Raw genomic sequence first — 16,561 nt, 5'->3', positions numbered from 1 at the left:
GGGAGACCCTTCAGACAGACCATCTTCTCCACTGCCATCTGCCTGACCCCTAACTTCCAGAGCCTCACACCAATTTTCTAAGGGCTCCTGGGAAGGCAAGGGAGACTGGGAGTCTCCTCTCCTTTTACCTCTGTGAGTGGGGACCTGTCTCCATTCATCACTTTCAGGTCCCCTCCTTCAATCTGATGACAGGAGGGTCGGGACTCCTCCAATCTGCTGAGTTTACAACCACTACATTTCTCTCAGGGATGGAAGGGTGTGATTATCTTTCTCAGTCCCTGACACTCCTCAGTCTCTTCACCTTCACTTCAAGCTCTGCCACCTGGCAAAGCAGATCATCTCTTGTTCACACTGCACAGAGGTGAGTTTTCCATTGTATTCCAGTGCCAACACCGAGTTTGAGCACTCCCCGCAGCCACAGACCTGGGCAGCTGCTGCTTCTTGGAGAGCTCTGTCTAGGTCACCGTGCTACTGCTAGCAAAGACTTTCAATCATTTGTAAAACACTGCTGGGTCTATTCAAGTCAGTTCCAAAGGCAGAGGGCACACAGCTTCCCTTGTAATGATCACTTTTCCTGGTACTAACAGATGTTTAATCTGTGGCAAAGTGACATGCTCGAGTCTTCCAGAAAAGCTGTATCTAGAATTATTCACCTTCAACCTAAAGAACTCAATAAGGAGAATAGAATAAAACCAAGTAATCAGCCAGCTAATATTTTTGCTTCAGCAGGCTTTGGGTTTTCTCCAGGCTACCAGAAGCGAGGAAGCTGCTGGTGCAGGAAGGAAGTCATTCCCATATAATTTCTGAAGCCTGGGCTCTGTATGACCTAATGCTGTTTCAGAATATCTAGTTACCATCACATTTCTAATCTTAGGAGAGCAGGGTGCTCTGTTTGACTGGTAGCTGGCTCAGCATGAGCAATTCTGACTTGAGCACATAAAAGCTATTGTAATATAAATATCCAATAGCTTTGATTTGATAGCTATGCTGCCTGTGTATAAAATAACCAAAGTTCTGTATTCACACTCCCAGTAAAAAAAATAAATTGTTAATTCATAATAACTAAAGGCCTGCTTAATGGAACAGAGCTGATTATTCAGTGAAAATTTACTTTTCTTAACAAACCCAAAGGAATACAAGCTCTGCTTTGTAATACGGCCATGATTTCAGATATAGTATTTTAAAACATTATATATAGTGCAGTTCAACACCTTCCAAGAAGCAGTAGTAGTCTTTTGTGCAATAGTAGCAACAACCACTGTGGCAAAAATGATTTGAATGTTTCTGTTTCACACTTGGAAAGGGCTTGTATGCCTAAAAGCCCCTGCTTCTGATTATATCATTTTTTTCTAATAAAATATTTTTCCCTATAAGTCTCACCCGCTTTATAATCTTTTTGATATTCACTAACAGGTTATTAGTCTTACGGATTTTAATATACATTTTCAACGCAAAATGTCAGGTCAATCGCAACTTGATAAAAAAGACAAAAGAAGGCAAAGAAAGGTAGCAAGAAGGGGTTCCCATCTATATGTTATTTGGAGTTTTATAGACAACATCTAAACATTTGTACATATTCATGTATGTGTATAAAAAAAATGTGACTTAACTCCTTAAATCTTTGATCCTGTGGGCAGAAAGAGTAGGAAAAAAGAAGTCCTTATGGATAGTGGGACCAAAAAATTGAATCCAGTTAACTATGAGAGGTTTTATTGCTTTCCACTGCTCAATGGATATATATCTTTTACTTTGAATGGCCAGAAATTATGAAAAACCCTCAACGCACAATATAGTGATTGTTCATAAAGAGAGAATTTTCTGTATTTTCTGTTCTGCAGAGGGTTAATCTGACATTAAATCAACATGCCTGTATTCAGTTGTTTAATCCCTTGATTTACATTTAGAAAATATAATAACACTACCAGAAAGAAGTAATAATGGTGTTTATCTTGCTACACATGAATGATTTCTGCATGTGCATGAGAGTCTGATGTGCTTTTGATTTTTCATTCATCACTAGGGATTTTAGAGTTTTTAATTCACCATTGTTTTCAATCGCAGCAGAAACACTGAAATATATTATCTGCCTTTAAAGTGTGAAGTATTTGCAATGCTACTTATGAGTGTATTGAGCAAAATGTAGGGTTGTTTTTTTTCCCTGAATAAATTAAGGTATGTGATCAATGGGTGAGCAAGAGAAAAACAGTCAAAGAAGGAAAGGAACAGGAAGAAAAATTCCAAAAGTTGCCAGAGTTCCTCCTCAGTCTACCCTAAGTATAAAGTTTTACAAATAAGAAAATTTTATAAATGTATCTGAAAATATCAAATTGAGTGTCATTTGGTCAACATTAATTTGAGTGAAAACCATATTTCTCTGTATCTGAGTTATTTATGCCTTTAAAATAACATTCTGAAGAAACAAGCAATGTTACTTTCAGCAAATATTTGTTTTTATTGCTAAACTGATAACAGTAGTTTGTGATGTAATTAGGTTGTTCTTCCTGCAGGGATGTAAACACTTACTGGGTTTTGTACTTTATAGGCTTAAAAATCAATGATGGAACATCAAGTATGTGAGTTATTTATTGATTTTAATTCAAGTTTTCTTGTAACTCATGTCCCTATATTTTTAAATCACTTACAAATTTACTTATTAAAATAAATCACAGTTTTGCAACATGAATGTGTATGTATATATGTTTTGGGCAAGTACATAAATTATATGGTAAGCAAAATTTTATGTTGAAAATAATGTCTTTTAATTTCTATGATTACAGATATTTAAGCACATATATTAGGCATTATCCTTCTGTTTACCGTACATTCTAGAATTGTATTATTTTTTTACTTTAGCTGTTGTTTTGCATTATCAAAAGTAGCAATTGACACTGATTATCAAGTTGTTTTGGCTTGGAAGTATTAACAGTATTAAAGATATTATGTTTAGGCATATTCTTTAACTTTTGTTTGAATTTACCTACCATCTGCAAGAGAGACGTACATGCAGAATATATTCCGGAATGAAAGCTGAAGTATTAGTCTTTCATCTTTTGTTTTGTTCTGTTCTAAGCTTATATCAATAAATCCAATTCATTACCTGAAGCTAGCCTTCATAGTTCATTATTCTTAAAATAAAGACCACAAATAATGAGTATAATTTATCTGGAATTTTAGACAGAAAAGAATGAGTTTGCTTGGCTGCTGTTGTGTTGGATTATGTCCTCAGGTATGTTGTTGAAAGTTAAATAATACATTGAAAGATGGAGAGTACTAAATAATGCAGGCTTGCAGGGTATGAGTTTTCTTATGTTAAGCAAGAGATCATTCTTTGAACAGAAAGTTGTAACTGGAATAAAAATAAAGAATCTTTTATTTTAGTCAATAAAAACAATTCATTAAGTTTCCAAATTAGCTATCATACCGATATGATAGATAAACATTCAGACAGCTCCTAAAAATGCATTATGTATGCATTATGTCTTATATATCAACACATGAACAAACACAGGAAAAGATAATATATTATTTATTTTCTGACATACTTGAATTACAAAATACTTATGAGAGAATTTACCTTCTTTGTAATTTGATCAAGTAGCATTATATTGCTTAAATATAATTTCTTCAAGACCTTTGAACTACTCTGCACTTTTTTTACGAATTCAATGTCATATCCCTGCCTTGGTTTGCAACTCAGATAAAATACAATATTTAGATAGTTAACTGCAGCAATAATGTTTATATTTCTATTTCTGAATAAACAAAACTATTCAATATTGTACCTAAAATATTTTTTTATCCTTTTAGAGATATAGGAACGATATCTCTAAATTCTATATTCTCTAGGAATATAGGAAATACAGTAATGGTAGATGGCTGAGTAATTATTTCGTTCAACATAACACCTGGGAACTCATCAGAGTGGACTTCCCATACCTGAGAAGCCAGGGGCCCCAAGTGTTGGGCCATGTTTAGCCACACTTTAACCCTTTAGCACACAGGTCTATTTGGATGTTTCCCAGTTGTCAGTGGATCAGAGAGCTCCTGGACAAAGCTGAGGGACTAGGACATGACAGGATTCATTCCCATGTACCTTGGTGTGAGCAGTGTTTTACAGTCTGATTTTTTGATCAGACAATGACCTCTGCTTTTTACTTTTGTAGCACTTGAGTGTCATGCACACTTTCAGCATCTGCAGGCCTTTGGAGATGATCCCGTGGCATTTTTAGTTACTAGGTTCACATGCTGATCCACGCAGTCTATGTTGTCTTGTCCCAGTTAGCTACCAGTAACAATATAATCTTTAATTCAACATTACTGAAATATTGATTAGCTTTCTGCAAAATTTTTTATTAGCCTTTAAGGTGTCTCACCGATATCCACAGCCAGGCTTCAAATTCTGGGCTTAAGCTTCTGTCTCTTCCAGTTTTTGTTTTCTGTTTATACTTTCCTGCTTAATATTTTAGGATAGTACCTGAATATCTGTAATTTTTTCCAATATTTTTCCACCCATCTGGCAAAAATAATACTAAATATTTCACTCCCACATGCTTTGCGTTACTTCTAGGAGGAAAAGTTATTTAAACATGCTTACCCAAATCAAGTGTCATAACTTTCAGTCCAGTACATAAAAAATTTCCTATTAGCAATTCAGAAAGCACACTTTTCTAGACTAGTGTTGTGTGGGAGTCAGCCCTGCTGGGACACAGGGCCAGAAAGACTTCACCCCTGAAGCACCTGAAGGTGTTAATTTCAAGCCCTGGGAAACATTTGTTAGGTTAGAGCAAGCTTGAGGGACCTACCCATCATCCTGTAGTGTTATTAAGTTATGCTGATTAGTCCAAGTTCTGCTTCCCTATTGGTTACTTGTTTCCCCTCTATGGTTATGTTTCTAGAAGGTTCTTCCCCCAAGTGTATGTATTGTTACTTCCCCTTGATTTCTTGTCTTTCAGAGTCTGTTCCTATATGTGTTTGGTTTACGGGCCTCATCCCTATTTTATTTTCCTCTTAAGTTCTTTTGTTTTCGGGCACTCCATCGAACCCACTCTTTCTATTTGTGCCTCGGTTGCCCCGGTGTCAGGGGACCCTAAATTTTTAAGGATTGTCACAGCCACCCTCTCCGCAGCAAGTGGTACCCAAAGAGGGACCTTGACATTCAGGGTTCCCTGTGTCAGTCATGTCAGGTGGATGAGCTGACATGGACGCCAGTGCTCCCCAGGATTGTTGGTACAGTGCCAGGCCTGGCAGATTTCATCTTTGACAGAGAGGGACCCTGGCCAGAGCGGCAAGGATGATGACAGGTGCACCTGCGGCAGAAAGCAGGAGGGTTGGGGATTCACAGGACATTAATAGCCCATTTTTGCCACTGTGGAGTAAAAGTTGTCCCTGATTCCCATAATTGATTTGGGGCATTCTAGTGGCTGTTCTCCCTAAGGTGGAGAGAGAGGAAAGCAGGCAATCATATGTCCCAGGTAGAAAAGAGCACGTATGGATGTTTTAAATAAATGCTTCATGATCATGATAAGGAATTTTCACAAAATGAACTAAAATAATGGTTGAGGTAGATTTCTAAAAATTTCCCTGATGCCTCCACTGATGAAATTTGTAGCACTGAATTCTGGGACTCTGTGGGAGTTAAATTATACTAACATTCAATCAAGAGGGATCCCATCACACCCCACATGCTCCCTCGAGGAGCCTCCACCAGCAAGTACCATGTCGAGAAAATGATCTATAGATTCCCCCTAACCTGAAACCTCCTTCAGATTCTAACTTCACTGAACCTTCCATGATGGTCCAAGGTGACGCTGACCACACCATCTTGGAGAATCGTGCCCTGGAGACCCAAGATGGAAGGAGCCATAATCTGGCTCAGGAGTCCAATCATCCTCCCGCCACCTTAGCTCCTCCACTTCCTGCCGCCACAATTGACTCTTCCATCCCAAATCCACCCCCAGACTCCATCCCCTCAACCACAGATCACACCCCTAATACTAATCAGTACACCTCTACCTCTACCCTAGGCCATGCCTCTGGAACTCCACCCTGGAATTCCACTATTTTAGATCAAGGCCCTTCCACTCCATCTGATAACAAAATGGCAGTGCCCTTGACCTCACCCTCCTGTAATGACCACGTCCCCATGGTCCAGGCCATCAAACCCTATGTTACCCTATCACAAACTCAAATTCTCTTCCCTCAAGTTATCTTTCCTCCCTGGAAAAGGGTTTATACTCCCCAGATCCATCCTTGTCTCCAGAAGACCTCTGGGGCAAGGTAAGGAGAGATGCAGTCCAGAGTGGAAACTGGCAGTTAGTTTCTAATTTCATCATTGCCCTGGTGCATTATGAGAGAAGGGTGGCAAATTCCAGGTATGAGCCCACAACTTATGGGGAGGTTAAAGAACTGTGCAAGGCCACGAGAGACCATGGGAGGGATTAGTCCTATTTCAACAACTTGGTGAGGACTGCATTTACTGCATGTATTTTAACCTGCCATGATTTAAAACATCTTATGACAATGCTGCTATCACCCACTGAATACACCTCGTGGGAGGAGGGATAGAAGTGCTTACTAAACCAATTAATTACCAAATACACTGATCATGAGGCAAGGGCAGAATTAACTATTAACCATCTTGCCAGTGAGGGACCACACAGCCAGCCAGATGATCAGGTGGCAAACATACCCCAGCAAGTGCTAGAAGATATTAAGGAAATGGCACAAAAGGCATTGGTCCAAGTGCCTGATGGCAACACCCCTCACCTGAATTATGTAAATATTAGACAGGAGCCTGGAGAGCCTTATATGAAATTTGTTGACTGCATTAAGCAGACTTTAGCAAAGCAAGACCAGGATGATAAAACCAGAAATGAACTGCTAAGAGCATTGGGGGTAGCCAATGCCAATCCAGAATGCAAGAGGATATTATGCGCTAAGCCATCAGAACCAAAGCCCACCCTCCTGCAAATGAGCAAGGCCTGCAACTGCATCGGGAGCGCTGTGCATACAACTGCAGTACAAGCCCAGGCCCTCAGACACAGAGTTGCAGAAGCCCTAGAGGCCATGCAGTTTCCTTTTGAAGGGCCCCGGCTACATCTGTGAGGCCCAAGTACGTTTTCAATGTGCCCAACAAGGACATTTTAGAAAGGACTGTCCACAGAGGGGAGGAGGGTATCTGGCTCCTGGTAGAGGTCAATATCAGGCTGGACAAAGTTATCTGAAAGGCAATCATCCCAGATCACATTTAAAACCACCAACAGAGCATGAGGCAGCCTTGCACTATAACACATGTGTCCAAGCCGACAATACCAACCATCACAGCCCAGGCAATCATCAGTGACCATGTAGCACCGACCTCCAATGCCTTATCTCCCAATTACCAACTGCCTTACCACCAGGGGCCAAACTGGAATTGGTAACTGCACAACCCATCACATTAATTGACTGTTTCACTCACACCTTAAAACTGTACAGTTCGGGCCCAAAGACAGGCCCTGTGATTTGTTAATTATAGGAAACTGCCAAGCCAAAATGGAGGGATTCTTTATTTTACCATCAGTGCTCTCAGTAACCTCCCAACAAGAAATCACAGTATCGGTAATGTCTCCTGATACACCCTGGTTTATACCCCAGGGACTAATCATTGCATAGGCCATACTGCTTCTAGAACAGGACATGTCGACACCTCTGAAGTGATGTGAACACAAATAATCAGCCATGATTGACCAGACAGCCCTACTTGTACAGCTGTACACTGGACTTTAACCATGAAAATATTATTTTAACAGGTCTCATGGACACAGGAGCAGATGTTATCGTTATGTTTCAATCCTCGTGACCTCCTAACTGGGCTCTTACAACAGCCACAGGGATACCCTCTCGAATCAGGGGAGACTGTCAATTTCTGGAGTGTGGAATTAACCAAAATTAAAGGACCTGACAACTGCATTGCCACAACGAGACTATTTGTGGTAAGGACTAAAACAGACACACCAATGCAATGGGGGATCTGCCTAGAGAGGGATTACTGATATGGGGCATTGAGCAGCGTAACCGTCTCAAATTAATCTGGAAAACTGATAACTCCGTATGGGTGGATCAATGGCCCCTCCCAGAAGGGAAATCAGCTGTGCTAAAATCTCTAGACACAGAGCAGCTTGAGAAGGACACTTAACACCACCCACCAGTTCTTGGAATACCCCCATTTTTCTCATAAGGAAAAGCAGTAACAGATGGCAGCTCCTACATGACCTCAGAAAGATCAGTGAGGTCATGGAGGACATTGACGCTCTCAAACCAGGTCTCCCTTTGCCCACCATGATTCCCAGAGACTGGCATTTGACCATTATTGACTGGGAGGACTGTTTTTTCAACATCTCTTTCCACCCAGGGATGCACCCCATTTTGCCTTTTTGGTTCCTACCACTAGCAGGCAAGCTCCTCTTTGGAGATATCACTGGACTGTGCTCCCCCAGGGTATGAAAAACAGTCCCACTGTATGCCAGTGGTTTGTGGCTAAAATCTTAACACTGCTCCATGAGATTCATCCACAGATCATCATTTATCATTTCATGGACGACATCCTGCTCGACAATAAAGACACCTTCACACTGGATGCAGCATTGGCGGATACTATTGGTGCCATCCAGCAGGCGGGACTAATCACCTCAGAAGAAAAAGTACAAAGGGTTGCGCCATGGAAATAGTTAAGATACAGGATTTCTTCACAGACCATACAGCCACAGCCTCTACAGCTGTATGAGAACCCCACACCTTACATGTTATGCAGAAGCTCCTGGGTACCATCAGCTGGGTAAGTTGAGTGCTGGGGATCTCAAACACAGACCTGGAGCCATTATTCACTTTGCTGAAAGGAGACCCAGCTTTGGATTCTCAGAAGCCTGATGACAGAGGCAAAAGACGCACTAAATAAAGTACCACAAGCCATACAAACTTGCCAGGCACACCAAACAGACCATCTGATGCCTTTTCTGTTTGTAATTTTGGGAAAAGGGGTGGAAGCTCTGGAGCCTGTCAGGGAGATAACCAAAACACTGGTTACCTGGTTTCTATTACCCTGGAAATCCCAACCTTAGGCTCCTTGCTTCTGGGTGAGATGAAAGACTCAGAAGGAACAAAGTTACTGGTTTTTTATGTAAATCATCCAAGTTATGTCACCCTTTAGATCCTTCTTCCAGAATGTTCTCAGTTCTCAGCTCCCCATTGGCTTCCCATTCCCACTTTGCCCCACATCCCTGTTGGCCATTGCTGCTTTCCCCACTTTTGGACCACCTAAGCCCTTACACCATTGGCCCTCCATCCCATGCTCCACCCCCCTGCACCCCATATTTAACCCTGTTCCTGCCCTTATCCTGGGTCTTTGTCCCTAGACCCTCCTGCAATAAAAGCCTTTGCTGGAACACTACATAAAGACCCTTCCCGCTCTTTCCCTCATGGCCTATTGTTCCTATCTGGAATGTGTGTCAGTGCCCACCTGCTGTCTGCATGTTCACCTGAATCCTTGGAAGTCGGAGACGGCTTTTGGGGCAGCGAATGCTGCAGTTTGCCTGGGCCTGCACCGCCACAAAAAGGACCCCAACCTTATGGTTTAGTTTTCCAGTGGAATCCTAAGTTGTCCAAACCCTTGTTAATTTTGGAATGTGTTTTCCTTTCCCACCAACTAGGTAAAACAATCTCTGCGCAGCCTGAAATGACGGCTCAGCTAATCTTGAAGGCCAGATGTCAATTGCTCTCCTTGGCTGGAAAAGATTTATCAGTTATATTTTTGCCTTTAACCTCTTCCCATTTAAATTGGCTTCTGCAGCAATCAGAGCACCTTCAAATTGCCTTAGAAAATTATACTGGTCGAATTTCTATCCATTATCCAAAACATAAACTGCTGCATTCTAATTTTAATTTGATCCCTAAACCTTTAAAAAGCGATCAACCCCTTAAAGTCCTTACATTGTTCACAGATGGATAAGGAAAATCACATAAATCAGGAATAACCTGGCAAGATCTAAAACTAATAATCAGCAATCAGACATGGAAATTGTTAAAGGCTCTCCTCAAATTGAAGAATTGGCTGCAGTTGCAAGAGCGTTTTCTACATTTCCTTGCCCTTTCAATTTGGTTACCGATTCAGCATATGTAGCAGGAATTGTCGAAAGGGCTGAAAATTCCTTTCTAAAAGAAGTCGCTAATGATTAGTTGTATTCTTTGCTTAAAAATTTGATTTTCCTTCTCTCTCAAAAGCGGTACTCTTACTTTACAATGCACAATCATTTGTTCCCTCACATCCCTGCCCAGACCATTAACAAAAAAAAGGAACACTCAGGCAGACACACTTGTCTTCCAGTGACAAAAGAGAAAAATCACAACTGTGCAGGGGTTTTTATATGGGGAAGGTCCAGGGGGAGGTTACAAAATTTTAACCAATCAGGGGAAGGCTGGGGAGGAGCACAAGGTGGGTTTTACATTCCACAAAACAATGGGGAAACACAGGGGGAGGGGACAGTCTACACAATCCAATGGAGCATCAGAGATCAGGGGACTTCCAAAGCAGGATCAGGTACATATGGGGGACTGACAAGGGACTTTCTGGAAAAAAGGGCTGGCATAAAGGGAAATTGACAGGTAATGGGAGGGGGAAACAGGGAACTTTCTGGACAAGGGGTGAGTCTGTGGAAGATAGATATCTGAGTGAGAATATGCAACTTAACAATACAGGTGGGGAACTGAACAAACCATTTGCAAACGGAATACATTACAGCATACCCAAACACACCACCACACTATACCACTGGCATTCCCCACTCCCCCATAATGTTGAGAGAGCCCATGGTTCTGTCAAACGCCTTTTGGATTGACAGAAAGGGGCAGTAGAGTCCCTGTCAACTATAGTTAGACTAAGCAACATGTTTTTAATTTTTTAAATCATTTATTTATGGAGCCTAATCCCCCTATTATTAGACATTTCTCTAACACATCTCAGGATCTATTCAAAGAAAGGCCACCAGAATAAAAAGTCCAGAAACAAGCCAGATCCTAGGCTATTTCCATTAATTGCCTGGGGGAGAGGATATGCTTGTGTCTCCACAGGTAAAGGACTTTGGTGGATTTCAGAAAAAAACTTCAAGCCTTACCTACAACCACTGAACAAGGATCCACCAGAGGGACCCTCCAGGCTTGCCGCAGGATGAGAGACACCAGGCTGTGGAGACACCTGGACCAGACAACCTTCCCAAAGATGACCTGAGAGAAGCTTCTACTTATTTCCCTCAGCCTGTTTGCAAGCTAGATCCTTGCTTGGGTAGTCCCACAGCCAAAACACAATGTCTGATTAACCCTGACAAAAGCCATAAATCAAGACACCATGTCCCTGTCTGTTGCTAGCCCTGTTGAACCATTTTCCGTCTGTTTAGTGGGGTTACCTGTGGAGGAGTGGCTGTTAACTGAGGATGCCATCCATAGTATGCAAGGTGATAACCCCAATGGCAAATGGAAACACAGCCCTGGCAATGCCTGGGACTCCTAGACCCAAAAGCTCCTGCATGCACCACTCAAACCTCAGGAGTACTAGAAATTCTTAGGTCAATAACAAACGGATTATTGTATAAAATTTTATTATTGGCCAAGATGGAAGAAAGGGGAAAGACCCAAAATTGCAAAAGACAGAAAAACTGTCAGACAGGATGTATCCCCATACCATCCTGCTTATAAAAACTGGAGGCAGTGGTGTAATTACACCTCTCCCATAACCTCGTGGTCCAGTGGCTACCCACTTCAACTGCCACAGGGTATGTTTCTCATTTGTGGGACAGAGCATGGCTCAGTATCCCTTCATTCATCAGTGGTGTACCTTGTAGCCTGGGGAGGCTTTGCTGGCCAATATTAAAATTATTCACAACAAGAGCAAAAAGCTCCACACATTATTTTGAAGCTGACTGCAATTGCTTACTGGAGTAAGAGCAAGCTAATAGCAGCCTCCCTGTTGTTACCTTGGGTAACCTCCCCTTGTTACCTGTACCTGCAGCCAAAGCTCTAGGACAATTGTATTAACCTTGGTGTCTGCTAAGTAAATAAACCAACATTACCTCCTTAGCATTAAGTGGCCTGCTCTCAGATGTCAATACAGTAATACATGCCACCTTGCATAGAATATAGATTTTCTTCTTCTGGCACATGGGCATGGCTGTGAAGACTTTGAGGGGATGTGCTGTATGAACCTGTTCAGCCACAGGAAGTCAATCCACAAGAAAACCCAGATGTTGAGGGAAGGGTTCAAGAAGCTTCAGGAAGAGGATGGAGACTGGTTCAACAGACTTTTCTAGTTGGGGACTAAAGGGTTGGGTGTTGTCAATAGTTAAGACAACTATTGTTAAGACAGGGTTATTAATTGTTGTGTTTACTGTTGTTGTACTATTGGTTGTTCCTTGTTTGTTTAGATGCTTTTATAGTTTTGCAAAGGTCTCTCAGCTGTTTGTATTGTTAAGCAAGATGTTCAATTTTTTAATAAACAGAAAGGGGGAGATGTGGGAGTCAGCCCTGCTGGGACACAGGGCCAGAAAGACTTAACCCCCTGAAGCCCCAGTTATTAATTTCAAGCCCTGGGAAACATTTGCTAGGATAAGGTTAGCTTGAGAGACCTACCCATTATCCCATAGTGTTATTATGTTAAGTTATGCTCCCTTATTAGTTGCTTGTTTCCCCTCTATGGTTATGTTTCTAGAAAGTTCTTCCTCCAAGTGTATTGTTACTTCCCCTTGATTTCTTGTCTTTTGGAGTCTGTCCCTATACGTGACCCTATACTATTAAAGTTCTTTTATTTTCAGGCACTCCATTGAACCCGCTCCTTTTATTTGTGCCTCGGTTTCCCTGGTGTCAGGGGACCCTAAATTTTTAAGGAACACCCTCACCACAACAGTGTTGTTTGATAAGACAGCAGGAAAGAAGCTATTTTCTGATTTAAATATAGTTTATCTTCTTTGACAGTTTTTTTCCCAGTTAAAAAAAAATGTCTTGGAAAATACTGTCTTCTCAAATTCAACACAGATTGTGGTAGGCAGATAAGTATCTAAATATTATTGATTTCATAACTTTTTCTGTTCATCAGGGTCAATTAGCAGAAATTAATTCACAGGGTAAAACACACCCCACAAAGTTAAGGCTTAAATTTAAAATGTTGCCTGTATGCCACTGACAAACTGTAGAGAAATTTTGCCTATGCTGATGATGAATCTTCAAGGTGCAAAAATACTTCTATCAAGGAAAGGATCTCCAAAAATCAATATAATCTTCTTGTAATGGGCATGATGAATATTTCAAGCAATGTCCTGGTGCACGAATCAGATTCATGCAAATGTCCCTTTCAGTCTTCTTCCCCTTCCCCACCCTCCTCTACTCACAGTGAAATTAATTCTTAATCAATTAAATTAAGAATGACACATAATTCTGATATGGTGCATTTCTTAGAGCGCTAAAAGCATCCAGTGACAATTATACCATTAAGAACTAGACCCAAATAAATGTTTTTTTCTGATAAATGTTGCTCAATTTTTTTATACTTTAAGTATCATAGATCAGATTAAAAGCAGCAAATAACAGCTGCATAACCATTATTGTTTGTTTGGTTTTTTTTCCAAGTAATGCGGACTGATAGTTTTCATTGATGTATTTGCCGTAAGTATTTGCAGTATATACCGTATATATTTTTCTTATGCTGACTTATATGTACAGGTAACTGTGCTTCAGATTAATCTTCAAATTATTCTGTGCATGTTTGGTCACAAAGTAGTAACACCTGACATTCAGCTATTGCATATTTTAAGACTTGTGGGAGCTCTACTGCGATGGGCTGGTGCTGCCTGCTTTGCTCTCAGCTAGAAGCTGCTGGAAGTCATTAAAGCTGCACTACCAGATAAATGCAGATATGCCCTGCATGCCGGTGCATTTGGTTCCCAGGACATCTGCACTTCTCCTTCTTACTGATGGTGCTCACACCAAAAAGGGTATTGCATATCTGGCTTTGAATAGGGTTTCATGAACTACTTTGGGGCCACTGAAGATGTCAAACAGCTTTGCCTGTTTTTTCTGGTGCAGATAGGAAAGTGTTTTAGAGGGAAACGCTGATGCTGCTATTGTATCTGTTAGATGCTTTACCTGAAGTCACTCATCAGATAGGGCATTCATGGGTTACAGGAAATACATCTTAGTTAAGGATCAACTGATCAATGAATAGTCACTGAGGTTTATTATTGTTAGGTATACTAATCAAGAGCATGATGTTGAGCATGGTTTTCAGAGAATGAGAGCTGCAGCTGAGAGCTTGCAGTTTGGTGATGGGGTAAAGGGACTGTGGGAGCTGTTCCCATACTACACAATGCCAGGAACTCAGTTTTATTGTGATTTCATAGAGATGATAAAACACAGCCAGTCAAAATGCATCAGGATTCCTCTTGCTCCCCACATTGACTGAGAGGAGCGAAGGACACGCTTGTTTTCCCTAAAAAGCTCTTAAGCCTGGTGGTAGCCTATGAATAGCAGAGCAGCCCTTGGTTCAGTCTGCCTCACTGCTATTTTCTGTAAAAGACAGTGCATAAATACAAATGTTTACATTTTCATTGTTTTTTAGTTAGTTACTTGCTTAAATATACCTGAAGCATATTACTGACATGCTGGCATATAACAGCTGAAAGAGGACTAGTTTCCCTAATAACTTACTGAACAAGATAGGGATCTTTCCGAGAAAAAGACTGCAAAATTTACCCTAAGGTATAAAATGATATTGTTAAATTGTCACAAGGTTTTATTTTTTGTGTTGTATTTGTAATTTCTTTCTAACTCTGTTAAACTTCATGGCCAACGAAGGGTCTGATTTTATATGCAGTGAAAGTCTTGGCTCTGAGTTTATAGATTGTCTTCCTCAAAGGGTCCTCTTCCAAATCAGAATTTCAAATAGGTTCACATTAAAGACAGAATTCAAACTGGTGAGTCTTCATGTAATTAACTGTGATAACACAGGGGATGTGGAATGCCCTTTAAATCATAGCTGTAGGCTTGCAGCTGTCTTTCTGGGGCATACCACGGTTCAGTCACTGTAGTATGTATTATGATTTAACAGACCAAAAAACATTTTCAAGAGATTGACATATGATGTGGCAAAATTCAATCAGCTGAGAAAATAACCAGCTCTTCTCGCGCTTTTTAAAAGCATCAGCAGCTGTGTTGACATTACTAGAGTCTGGCTTAAAGGTTACAAATTTGAATTTTGCTAGCCACAAGTGAGGTCTAAAAAGACATAGGAATAGCCAATCAACTTCCACTTAGTATTTCACAGACTGATGCACTAAGGTAAAAAAGAGTTCTAATCAGTGATTACAGAAAAATGGTTCCTTTGCCTTCCAGCTTCCTCCTCCACTGCTTACAACAGGCTGCCCTCAGCTTGTGCTTCAGCCTTATCAAATCTGTATGGTTTCTCTGTTCAGAATAAATAACAGCCTACAAGATGAACTTGCAATTAAAATTATAGGTGAACTTGTTTATTTAATCAAAGAAGCACACAGCTGTAACAATAAAATTTGCAAATACCATCCACAGGGAGAGCTAGACAGTATGCTGAGGATTTATAAGATAATATAAAGAATTCTCACAAAAGAAAGTATATGTGGTTTCCTGAGCGCTGCAGAGGGAACTTCACAAGATGGGAGAGTGCTGGTAGCAGAAAAAGAATTGTCAATGGTAGATGGATTAATTTGCCATAACCCACTGCCTCATGAAAGCCAGGGAACAACAGCAATGTTGGAATTGCCTTGAGGTTCTTGCCCTAATGAGGAACTGTAGAAAAAGTTTCTTGTCTACGTTTTCCTCAAGGAAATACTTCACTCTCTAATGCTTTGGGAGGTTGAAAAGACAATGACTGATAATGTCTGACTCAAACTTAGATTCACAGGTAACAAAGCCAAAGCTAAGCCTGTTTTTTCTACCTCATTTGGACTGCAGTCTTAATTGTATTTATTTGTAATTTCCAGAAAAGACCTCTGAGGAGGTCTGTGTTCTGTTGCATGCTTATATATATAGGATTATAAACACTGAATAAAGTTTTCCTTAGAGAGAGGTCAGACAAATGAACAGAAAAAAATCACAGTGAGAATTGTCTTCCTGAGACACTCCTGAGGTTGCTTTTTCTAGCCTGAGATACGGTCAGGCAAGACACTTTCCTCAGTCACTGTGTTACTGCCTTAAAAGAAGCAATGTTGAGGACTGGTCTGCCCACCCATCTACGTGATTTTGTTTTTCCTAAATCAGGAGGATATCCTGTGTCTTTAAGATAGCACTAGTCTCTGATCTAAAGGTCAAATTGCTGTGGAGAAGAAAGAAAGAAAGAAAGGAAAGAAAGAAAGGAAATAGAAAGAAAGGAAAGAAAGGAAAGAAAGGAAAGAAAGGAAAGAAAGGAAAGAAAGGAAAGAAAGGAAAGAAAGGAAGAAAGGAAGAAAGGAAGAAAGGAAGGAAGGAAGAAAGGAAGGAAGAAAGGAAGGAAGAAAGGAAGGAAGGAAGAAAG

Source organism: Parus major, chromosome Z (assembly GCF_001522545.3).
Source record: "Parus major isolate Abel chromosome Z, Parus_major1.1, whole genome shotgun sequence".
Classification (NCBI taxonomy): Eukaryota; Metazoa; Chordata; class Aves; order Passeriformes; family Paridae; genus Parus; species Parus major.
The sequence above is the reverse complement of the archived record's forward strand: the minus strand, read 5'-3'. Positions refer to the sequence as shown.